Source organism: Uranotaenia lowii, chromosome 3, assembly GCF_029784155.1.
Source record: "Uranotaenia lowii strain MFRU-FL chromosome 3, ASM2978415v1, whole genome shotgun sequence".
Lineage (NCBI taxonomy): Eukaryota > Metazoa > Arthropoda > Insecta > Diptera > Culicidae > Uranotaenia > Uranotaenia lowii.
The window spans coordinates 257893124-257905991 of NC_073693.1; the positions used below are offsets into that span (position 1 = coordinate 257893124).

At 37.2% G+C, this 12868-nt stretch overlaps 1 long non-coding RNA gene and 1 pseudogene across 1 annotated transcript; one reads left to right on the forward strand and one right to left on the reverse strand.

The window, feature by feature from the left end:
• LOC129753330 (T-box transcription factor TBX2-B-like) overlaps positions 1-12868 on the reverse strand; it is a 96910-nt pseudogene that overhangs the window by 60226 nt on the left and 23816 nt on the right.
• On the forward strand, positions 4015-5212 carry LOC129758484 (uncharacterized). The gene is made up of 3 exons (XR_008739996.1): positions 4015-4178; positions 4242-4648; positions 5117-5212. It is a non-coding gene; the product is annotated as an uncharacterized LOC129758484 (long non-coding RNA).

A 12868-nucleotide genomic window follows, 5' to 3' on the forward strand; every position in this document is an offset into this window, starting at 1 on the left:
AGAAAACTGACTGAAACTTAGTCAGCTTTGTTTTGACAGTTCTCTTTGGTGTGTTTGGAGACATCTGGTGGCCCAACCAAAAATCAAAAATTGGTTCAAAATGGGTGTTGGGATTTTTACACAAGTTTCGTGGGCTAGCTTGTATGTCTGTTCTCTGTGCTACTACTTAAAAAAAACAACACATAAAGTCACTCGGAAGAGAGAAAAACCTACCCGCTGATTCTGATATGCCGTAACGGCGGTGAAGGATGTTTCCGGAAACACGAACGTCCGATGCATGAGGGTGTCTTTCTCGTCCTTGACCGAACCGGCCCGGGAGTAGTGGCAGACATGGAGCCGCGGCTGGTACCGATGCATCGAGTTGAGAATTATCTACAATACAAACGAAATGGAACGAACCGGAAAACGAGAAACACCAAAACGAAAAATCAGGAAGTTAAATTAATGAAGTGATAGGTGAAGCGTAAATTGATTGTCTGCTTTAGTATTGAATTGGTGTAGATTGTTTCGTTTCTTACATGGCCATTATCATCCAGCTGATTGTTGGTGAGTTTGAGTTTATCGAACGAGATGGTCTGTTTCATCCAGGTGGCTCCGGTTGCCGGTGAATCCGGATGGACACTTATCCGTGGCGGAGAGATGGGATCGGCTTTTCCGGCCACTACCCAGCTGGAGCTGATGCGGTGAGAGATAAGAAAAAAATAGGTACTCAATTTCGGCTTTCATGCAAATTAGTTAAGGTTTTGGATCAACTTTCGAAAATATTATAAATAATAAATAAAGTCCTGCTTAAAAAAAATAAAAATTATCGTAAGAACCTTTTAATACATAAATGGTTCTTGAGCAATAGGGATAACCTTTTAAAACACTTAAACACAACAACAACAAACTAATAACCAAATTCCATTATGAAATTATTAAGTAACTTTTTCAGACGTCTGATACAAATAGCGAGCAAATCGAGGTGTGTCTCTCTGTAATTCCGGATGTAGACAAACTTATAATTTTCAGGTAGCTGTGTTGTGAATAAAATCCATGCAGACAGTAATCAACGGCGGTTATTTGCATACCGATTACTTAAATATTGCGTTGTTTTTATATGGTCGCAAACCCTAAATGTGAGCTGAATACATAGTTTATGACAGAAAAAATTCAAACTAGTTATAGGCATCCAGTTGCACAAAAATTAGCCACAAGCCATTATGCAACTTTAACCACGTTTTCTAATCTTTTAGAGTAATTTAAAAAAAAAAGTTTCTATACAACGACGTTTTGAAAAAAGTGGCTTAATTGGTCTGTTTAAGATTCACAATATGAGGTTATACCCTTTTATTCAAATTGTAGCTTACAAACGATTCATTTAAATTGCAGGTGGTGACAACTCAACCCATCGATAGTCTATAAAAGTAATTTTCCAACTTTGTTTCAAGGTATTTTTAGAAATTTGTAATCTAACCTTGGTTATTTGGGAACCAATAGTATCATGAAAATAATTATTGTTGTCTCCATACTCTGGGTGAATTGAACGAATTTTCGTATAAATATATTTTCTTGTTTTCATCATATCTTTTCCACAAAAAAAACGCAACTCGCCGTCTTTTGCATTTTCTGAAAGCATGTTATTTCAAGTCTTTAATGCCTCAAAAATACGAACGATCATTGCACAATTGGTTTTATGTATATTTTTTGGATTTTTTTTTAAACAATGAATACAAAAAAAATGTGATAAAGTGTTCTTTACAATCAACCAACTCTAAAAGCTTTTTCAGCCACAGTTTAGAAATAGTCAAAGAAGTAAAGAAAAGTGTTTTGACAATTTAACGAAATTTGATACATTTTGGCGTCTTTGGATTCTAAAAATACTCAATAAAAATTTAGACGCTTTTTCAAAGGTAGCTGTTTGGCAAACTTTTTGTCTATCTGCAATTTTACAGATTTTTTCAGCACCTACCTTCAGCTTGCACCTGGATGGATTTAGATTATAACATATGCATTAAAAAATGTATTCAGCATCTATCATAGGGTTCCAAGAATCAACAGTCTAAATAAGACTCCTCCATAATTCAACCACTTTCTGTGATGGCAAAAACAGTGAAGCTACTCTGTTTGGTTTTGGTGGATGCCAGATACGTCAGCTTTGACATCTGCAACGTTTTGACACTCTAGAATAATAATCAGTGCATCGAAAGAAAGGCCGGTCCCGGACGGCTGACGACCCTAAGCGACAAGAAGCTCCAAAGAATGCTGATGAGGAAGATCGAGGGAAAAGTGGACATATTGCTGCTGACCAGGGGGATGGCATCCCTATCCTTTGTCATTGAATTTGACAACCATCAAAATTGCGGACCCAAATTTTGTGGGCCCATAACAAACCTGACATTTTGCTGTCAAGGATCCGGACTGAATGTCAATAATTCTGGTTCCTCATTGATTGAAATTTTGACTTTTTCAACTCCGTACTGCATTGAGAGGAAAAAAATTCCAAAAGAGGTTTAACCCATGTTTTTTGTAAAGCACACAGTGGTTAAAAACCTGGAAAAAGTCATTTTTAAGTAAGTCTAAGAGCATTTTTTTTAAATGAGATTCGATTGTCTAAATATCAAGGGATATTTGTCTTTCTTTTGATGTAATCAAAATCATTTACTTCATAATATTTGGAAACAAATTGAAAAAAAAAGAAAAAAAAAATTTGAAACTTTTCTCTTTAGTTCCCTCAGAAAACCTTTACAAATTAAATGAAGTTAAAATTAAACGATCCATTTTTCATCATCGATCATTTGATTGAAAAAAAGGTGTAAATTAATAGAGGTCGTTGTTTTTTTTCAAAGAAATCGTATTTAAACTTCCATTTTCAACTTTGAAAAGCATAAATAAAGCGTGCGTTGCCGACCGTCGTGCTGAATTTTATATCTGTCTCCATTAGAGCAAGTTCACTGGTTGAGATGGAGTTGGAAATTTCGATGGTTTACATCACATCACAACACATTTGCCGTCCACCGGTGTTGGGAAAATCTGATATTCGAACAGTTTCGCGCTGCAAAATTTACATCGTATAACACTTTTTGGCTGAGGGTGATATAAAAACATAGTATTTTGCAACACCGAACCGGAGTGATACAGCCGGCGTAGCAATACAGTATTGCTACGCGAATATGACATTTGCCGTCAGTTTGGTCAAGTTTCCGTGCAGAATAGTCGGGTTACAAAGTCTCCGCCATTTTTAACCGCAGTGATCCCGCGTGGAACCCATCGGAACAAACAGATCTAAGATAACAAAATGGAAGTTCAAACGAAATATTAGGAAAATTGAAAAATGCGCTTTGTCTATGACCGGACAAGAAAATATTCAAAATTATAGATGATTTCAACTTGAAACTTTTATTTTATCATCTCTATAGCACCCTCAAATGGTTAGCAGAAGATAAGAATTCAATAACGAAACTATTTTGGTCCTCTGAAGAAACTTTAAATTTTGCTATCCGGTCATAGACAATTTTTCTCTAGTTCTTTCGAAACATATGTTTTATTCTGTTTTGTCAAAAAAAATTTTTATGACTGGCTTCATAGAACGATCAGTATTGAAAAACACGTACTCACGAGACCTGTGCAAGTGATTTCAGTAATTTTGCTACGTTTTTTTGCCATTGGTGCTCTTTGGTGAAGTAATTCCGGCCATAGACAACCCTTCGAGTGAAAACTAATATAAAATAATTTCTTTTACTACATGAATATGTTTAAATTAATTTTTTTCTAATATTGTTAAGTGATCATAATAATTTAATAATTTAATAATAAGTTAAAAGATGAGTATCCAGGATTACTATGGTGGAGCGGCGGAAGAGCTGGACATCGGACATTTCGCATACTGCGAGCTAACGCCGATGGATGAGGGCGAACAATCCGACAGCGTTGCAAGTGGTAATCTTTTAACAAAACAAAATTTAGTTTAATGTTGAAGTAACGTTATGATTGATTTTAGATCCTTCGCAACCCATTTGGCAACCAGGAGAAGTATCTCTGTTAAAACAGTTGTTCGAGTTCTTCAAAGATAAAGGGCCAAAAGCATATCGAAATATAACTGCTGAACTGAAAAAACATAAGTTTTATTTCAACCCTTCTCAGGTTGAACAAAAACTGCGTCAACTAGGCCTTCATGTCAGTTCTGTTGAGACTAGCCAGTAGGTATTTTTAGTTCTGTTTTGTGTCATAAGCATTATTAATTTTAATTAATTTTTCTTTAGCGTCGGTATAAGAGGTCGTAATTTTAGCGAGGTGGAAGACACCCAAATATGCCGTTCGTGGAAAACAATTACAAACGACGCAACCGTAGGGACGGATCAAGCCAGGACGAAATTTTGGGAAAAAATTCAATTACATGCAGCTCGGCATCAACCGTCGTTGGCCACAAGACCACCAGATGCTTTACGGCAACGTTTTAACCATCTGAAAAAACTAGTACAAAAGTACCTTGATTGTGAGGTATTTGCTTTCAGGCACCAAGGTAGTGGGACCTCATATGAAGACGTATTATCAATCGCGTCTAAGAATTTCATGGTCCAAAACAACCTCAAGGAGTTTAGATTGCAAGGCTGCATCGAGGTTTTACGTAACGAACCAAAATTTAACACCAACGTTACAAAAAGTGTTGGTATGTGTTGTCTCAAAAAGTTTAAACATTCCGAAGGTTGCTTGGGCGAACTTGTTAAAGGACACTTAGTAAAATGTTCAGGCCGAACTGATTTCAAATTGAATTGACATAAGGTCAAATGTTAATTCGAATGATTGTTCGTCAACAACGCACCTGACCTTGATCTCACTTTGAACCATGAGAAAACATTCCTTTGAGAAAGTAATAAGTACTCATTTATGACCTCGCCTATAGATAACTCGATTCTAATCTCTACGACTCAAAGTTCGACTTTTGCTTGTCGGTGATCGTGCTTATCCTGAACTTACGTTTTCCAGGGATTTTCCGTCTCATGACTTATTTGGTCAACTTTCCTTTTCGACGTCTTGTGCTTTTCGGCCTAACATCTTTCATCGTCCTCATTCTACCTAGCAACGTTCAGCCGTACCCTCGAAACGCTTAATTTAATATTTATCGATAATATTACAGACCCTAGCCAGCAATCAATACCGGACTTCGTCGAGTCTCCAACAACATCAGAGATGGAATATAGTGAACCAGCTACTCCAACGAGCTCCGAAAACAGGCCCTTGGGCCAAAAAGCCAGCAAATTTTCAATAAACAATAGCCGAAAAGATGTAATGGAGAAACTTGTTGATAGTATCAACAAGAAAAACGATGTGCTAGCTCGCAATGCTAAGGCTCTGGAAGAGGCAACATCCGTCAAAATAATGGCAACCCCTATTGAAAACCTTGACGAAGTTGCAAAGGAGTACTTCATTTTAAAAAAAAAAACTAATTCTAAAAGATCTTCAAAAAGAAACACAAGCCTTTGAATCACTCATAAGTGAAAGTGATTCCGACTAGAAGTTAAGTATTTTGTTCTGTTTTAAATACAATCTTGTTATTTATGAATTTTAATAAAAACAATCTTTCGTTGAAAAAATGAAGTTTAAAAATGAAGAAATGAAAATTCATCAAGGTTCTTTTATTTTCAATTTCTGTAATTCAATACAAAATTTATAAAAAAAAATTCAAGTGATTAATAAATTGAGAAATACCTACACTTAACCTTAGGTAATCCTTTCATGTCAGAGATCTATTAATTCAACTAATTACTGGGAGACACGTGGCGCTAGAGAGCCTGGTAATTGCAGCAGATGCCGGACAGGATGTCCGGATATGAGAGATGTGACTTGTTCATGAACCGGCAGACAATTGGTTGTTTCATCGTGCCATCCATTTGTTACTTTTAGCATCGAAAACTTTTCCGGAAGTAACATCATCCGCAACTTATTATCACCTTCACAAATGATAAAAATTTTTGCTTGATGCCATTAGTAGTTCCAACAAAATCATCTACTCGTACCCGGTACTTCTTCTGCAGATAGTCTGGTGGAATATAGATTTCAAACTCTTGTGGTTCAGCGGAAAAACTTTTTCTGGGTCCGGCTGGCCCATATGTTTGCACCGTTTTGAATGGAATTCCTGTTGGTTGGGCATTCAATCACATCGCATCGTTAGAAAAATCCTAAGTTCAACATTTCTTGCCTTCGCTGTTTGGTTGGCATTGAGCAGAGTTCGTTACAGAGTTGCATTTGCTGGAATTGTTTTGTCCATTCATAGTACCTAAACGACTTTCGTGACCAACGATTCAATCGATAGCATTTTGCCTTCCACATAGCCCAACTTGCTGAGACAATCTGAGAGCGATTGCGACGTAGAATGCAACGTTTCCGGTCCGTTGTTGGCTTACTCGAGCCTTCCACTGCATTGCAATCTTCTTCCCTTAAAGACTCCTATCGGCCCTTCTGATCCTGGCCTATATGCAGTATCATGACCTCTAGATAGTCCACCTTGCGATCATATATTTAATTTCCCCCGCCAAGGCTCTCCTAACGATTGAGCCATATCTGTGGACAAAAATTCATGCAACGGTCGATTTTCTCGGACACCTGTTAAAAAGAAAGGATTATCGTTTTTGCTGAGCAATTCATCCAACACACTCACCTTCATGAACATCAACACGATTTTTTCCTTTCTCAAGTCCTGATTTTCCCGACCATCTCCCTTCCGTGCTTATTTACCAAATCCAGCAAACAGTTTTTCCTCTGGAACGTTTTGGACTGAAGACTTGTGCAACCGATTTTCGGCCCCTCTTGCTGGCGGTCACCGGGCCATCATCTTCTCCATTAAATTCTGCTGCTCCTCGACACCCTTCCTCCTTCAACCTGCAGTACCAAGGCGAACACAATTTCTTTTCATGGCTTTTTCTAGCTTTTTGAAACCCAGACCTTTGCTCCAACAAACATCTTCCTTTGCCGGTTCTATGGGATTCTCCATACCGTCATTCTTAAAAATGTAAAATAAATTGAGATCAACCATTAAATTGATCCTACTGTATCAATTAACTTACCTTACATGATTTTGAAAATAGCCTCAGTAGATTTGTTTCTTTTTTCCTTGCGCTGATTACTGGTCAATCTTCTTGGCACAATCCCAAAATATGCAGGATTGAGTTTAAGAAACCGGATGGAAGCAGCGGATATGTTCGGCACACGCTTCCGAACCCGGTTCCGACGTCTTGCGCTTTGAGCAGAATTTATTTTACCCGAGCTAGAAACGGTATTAAAAATGTAAACATCGTTGTTGAATGTTCGTATTAAAAAAAACATCTTACCTTATTGGCTGTGAATCTGACGTACTTCTCCGATATTGGAGGAACGCATAACCGGTCAACTGCCCTGTTCGTCGTAGTCATCATGTTCCGACGGGGAGAAGCAAATGGCGTTGTCGAAGTGTCACAATACCGCATTGTTTTTGATGGCTCCGGGCGCGCGGCACGATTAACACTCAAGGTTTTAGTTTTTTTTTAAATAAAACGTATACGGTTAAACTTGTTTATTCTTGATTATTAAATCGTCAATCAAATTTGTTTACAATTTCGAAAGAGCATCGGGGTCACGAACAGCGATGCCAGTCAACCGTGTTGCGGTTGGAATAAACATTTGAATGGAAAAGCCGTAAAACCTTTTTATTTTTTATATCTATATGAATAATTATGTTCTTTTGAATTCTATTGAATATAATCCCTCCAAAATTAAAAATAGAAATTTTCAGCCAGATCATTATTCAATGAATAATTAAATATATATGAAAACTTGTAAGTCCGAACTTGTTTTGAATGTAATTTTCAAAGATCATGATTCATTTGATTAAAAATTTGAAATTATCATTAGAGGGGTTTTAATACACAAAGAAAATTATTATCTTTAAAACATTTTTAACAAAATAAAATTTCTATCTTAAACGGTCATTTCAAAAATTTTACAATTAGATCAAAATTGAAAAATAATAAACTTGGCATCGCTGGAAGTGTCAATACTGCACCTTTTTCTTATAACACTCCGGTGGACGACCAAAATTTTTGATCTATTTTTCGCGATAGAAAATTTCCCAACTGTGCTACAACTATCACAATTTCTATCACTTTCTTCCAACACCAGTGAACTTGCTCTTACAACATATAAAAAACTGGCCGCTATTGCATATTCCGAGGTTACTTTCATTGCCAATAAGCTCCGCCCTGTCAAAGCCACAAGACCAAAAGGATCATGTAATTATGAATAGACTTTCAATCTTTGACATATTTCATTGGTTAACGTTGATAATTGGCCCGTTCAATACGCAATTGAAATTGGTTTCAATCGATTTCGATTGGTAAATGAATGTTCACTCAGTCAATGTTTTGATTGAAACTAATCCAATTGACGTTCAGTGAAGAGAATCGAAATCGATCGAAAACGATCACGCTCGGAGGCAGGATTCGTTTCTATCGATTTCTATTACACTAACACACATGCAGTTGTTTACTGTCAAAAACAGCTGGTTTGGTTTGTTTCAACTTCTGTTGCATGTGATGTGGATGTGAGTCGTGCAGTGCAAGTTAAAGTGGAGTCGGTGCAGCGTCGGTGGTACAGTGTTATGGTGTCAGTTGCTGCAGCTTGGTTGGTGTGATCCTTGTTCGGTGGTGTGGTCCGTGTTCGGTGGAGCGGTGCTGCTAGCATCGGTCGGTGCTGTGTCGGTGTTGCTGTGTTGGTGGCATCAGTCGGTGTGCTTGCTGCAGCAAATGATGAAAAATGGCAAAGCAAATACAAATTTGGACTGGATGTTGTCCTTGCATCTGTCCGATATGACACCAAATAAATTTAAAAACAATCCCTCGAGTTTTATTTGATAATAATGGGTTAATAATTATTTATTTTCCGGTTGGATCATGAATAGATTTATTTTAGACTCTTTCATAGGGGGTAGGGTTTTCTTCAAGGCGCATAAATGAAGAAAAATTTTTTGGTTTGTTAAAATTTTATTGCAATGAAGAGCTTAAAATTATTGTAACGGAAGTACTCTCAGAGTTTCCACAACATGTTGGCCGCTTGCTGGATAGTGTCTCACTTTTCGTCCACTGATCCTCCATGTTTCGATTGAAAACATGGCTTCCAGTAGAAAGAAGATTCCGCTGAGCTCCGCAGTCTTGGCATGCCGAATGCTCTGCTCCGGATCTACCAAGAATGAGGCAGAAATTATGACCAGATCGCAGTCTTGACCGCAGCACTGATGTTGATATTGCTCTGGTTGGTGATGGCCAACGTTTGCAGGCCGCAAATTTTGTCCTCCGTGCTATATAAAAGATGGTAAAAATGATAAAAATGTGGAATAAGCAATTAATATGAAATATGATTTATTATTCCGTATTTTTTAACAAATTTCTTGAATCCCGAATGCTGGAGCGCGCAGCCGAATAGAAAATGACAACAAACTAAACGCATTAGTATTAGTGAGTGGCTGTTCAATCAACAGCCCAATTGAAATCGATCGAAGTCAATTGGAAAAACAGCTGATCAACTGTCAATCCATTTCAATTGATTTCGATTGAGTTCCATTGAACACACCTAATATTGATATATGCGTCGAAATTATGGTTGCCAGATTTTTTTTCGGCACGTATAAGGGCCGGACAAATCCGGACAATTTTATTTAAAAACCTGGCAAAATCCGAGCATTTGATTTCAAAATTGACGACTATTAATTTACCGAAAAGTGCAAAAAAATCTGAGCAAAAACCTGGTATTTTTCAATGAAAAGGTACTTAAATTAAGTGAAAATTTCTAGGAAATCAATTGAACATAGTTTCAGACGCCGCATTAGCTTACGAACGGAGTTATAGAGCCTTTTTAACTCCTAATTCCCCTATATTTTGAAAACAATCAAAAAAAAAACTTATTTAGACTTGAAAATAGACCTATCTTATGCAATTATTTCTGAGAAATCGAATGGAGCCTGTTTGAGCGATCGCACGCTTCGAAAAATGGAGTTATGGCTGTTTTTACCCTCAATTCCTCTATATTTTCCAATTATTTAAGAAAAAAGCATGTTCTGCCTTCTAAATTTTGAACCAAATGGAACGTATCATGTGTAATTTTATCCAAGAAATCCAATGAAGGCTGTTTGAGCCACCGCAAGCTTCGGAAAATGAAGTTACGGCCTTTTTATCATAAATTCCCTTACAATTTTCAAATAGTTAAGAAAACACATGTTCGGACTTGAGACTTATCTTATGTGATTTTTTCCGAGGAATTCAACGAAGCCTGTTTGAGCCACGGATTGGAAACAGGAGTTATGACTTTACCCTCAGTTTCCCAACATTTTTCAAATAGTTAAAAAAAAGCATGATTGGACTTCAAAATTTTAAACCAAATGAGACTTATCTTATGCATTTTTTTTTCGAGAAATCCAAGGCTATTTGAGCCACCGCACGCTACGGAAAATGGATTTATGGCTGTTTTTTACCCTCAATTCCCCTATATTTTTCAATTATTTCTGAAAAAGCATGTTCGGACTTAAAAATTTTCAACCAAATGGAACGTATCTTGTGTGAATTTTTCCGATTAATCCAACTTCGGTATCGATTTTCGACTGTTAAATATGTTTTTTTCGGGGTAAATTTTTTCGGCTATCAGTCAACTTAAATAGCAAAGACGACTATTTATTTGAGATCCAACGTTTCGATCCTTATAGGATCATCATCAGGGAAAGTGAAAACTATGTGACAACTTTCAGATGCTGGTGAATATAAATTCAAAAATCGTAGGACAAAACGGTTTTTCAACTGCAAAACTTTGTACACAATATACAAGACAGCTTTATCTGATCAGCCGAATCAATCCAAAACAAAAAGACGACATTTTTTCGTCCCTGATAATGATCCTATAAGGATCGAAACGTTGGATCTTAAATAAATAGTCGTCTTTGCTATTTAAGTTGACTGATAGCCGAAAAAATTTACACCGAAAAAAGATTAATCCACCTCATGCATTGGAAATGGGAGTTATGGCTGTTTTTCCCTAGATTACCCAACATGTTTTAATAAATTCAGAAAATTGAGGGTAAAACAGCCATAACTCCAGATTGCAATCCGTGCGGTGGCTCAATTTGGCTTCGTTGAGTTCTTTGGAGAAAATCACACAAGATACGTCCCATTTGGTTCAAAGTTTTGAAGTCCATACATGCTTTTTCTGAATTAATAGAAACATGTAGGGGAATTGAGGGTGAAAACAGCCATAACTCCATTTTCCGAAGCGGTGCGGTGGTTCAAACAGGCTTTATTGGATTTCTCGGAAAAAATCACACAAGAAAAGTCTTATTTGATTCAAAATTTTCTTGTCAGAACATGCGTTTTCTTAACTTTTTGGTAAATGTAAGGGAATGAAGGATAAAACAGCCATAACTCCATAATCTGAAGCTTGCGGTGGCTCAAATAGCATTCATTCGCTTCCTTTAAAAAAATCCTATTAGATTCGTGTCATTTGGTTCAAAATTTTGAAGTCCAAATATGCTATTTTCTGAAATAATTGAAAAATACAGGGAAAATGAGTGTAAAAACAGCCATAACTCCATTTTTCGAAACGTGCGGTAGCTCAAACAGCCTTCATTCGATTTCTCCGAAAAAATTGCACAAGATAGGTCTTTTTTTGTTCAAAGTTTTTAAGTCTAAATCAGTTTTTTTTTCTGGATTGTTTACAAAAAATAAGGGAATTAGGGGTTAAAAAGGCACTATAACTCCTTCCGTAAGCTTTCGTGGCCAGACTTGGCAAAAGTCATCGTCATGAGGCGTGAAGCTGTGACTGTGAAGCCTCTTGGTCCGTCAAACTCAATTGGCTGTTCCTTAACGACCAGTCACTTCGTTTGCCAGTCATTCATTCCCCATTCATTTGAAGCTAAAATAATAACCTAGTCAAGCAATCGCATTCAAACGACCGAAGACGAACAAGAAAAGCATTTATTATTATTGTTGCTCCTGCTAGCAAGCTCGTTTTCAGTTTTTTATTGCTATTGTTGATCTCTGCCAGCAAGTCGTTCAATTAGTTGTACCTGCCGTCAGCAGCCGATCGAAGTGTGAAGAGATTTGCCAGTCACTCTCAGGAGGAATTTTGACCATGTGTAGGAGCTTCGCCAGTCGATGATGGAGAAATGTTGATTGTTGTCGTGCTTTATCCGTCATGCGAGTAGTGAGGCTCCGTCAATTGAGAACAGTGCCAGTCGTTTGATGAAACAAAACTAGTCGGGTCAAGCGTGACGGGCAAAATTTACCATCACTGTTCGTGGCCTCTGTAACTACGTCCAATTGATTCTCTGGAAATTTTCACTATAGAAAAGTACTTTTTCATAGATTTGTTTTTGTAGGAGGAAAGATATTGAATTTCTTCGCGTTTTATACACTTTTTCCTCATTGTGCACCTTTTTCAACTTTTTTTTATGGAATAACACTTATTCTTCTCTAAATTTTCGGTACTTCCCGTGAACACTTCTGTACTTCCATCCAGCACTCACTTTAAGCCACTTCTAGTTAATTTCCTACTGTTTTACGTACTGAAATAAAAATTGTTTTTAAAATTCTTGCGGACGGAAAGAAAAACGCATGCGATTTTCAAATCAGATTTTCGCAAAAGTCGTAAAATTCGTTCAATTGACAATAAACAACAATTATCCTTCACGAGGATTTGTTGGAACAGTGAAACTCCACTAATCCGAGATAGTCGGGGGAAGGACCACCTCGGATAAGTGAAACCTCGGATTGCACGAAATACATTGTCAAACCCTATACTTTCGCTGTGGCATTGCATAACATCCAGGGGCATAGTTCAGTAAAAATATGGATTCTGTTAGGGGGCCGTTCAAATA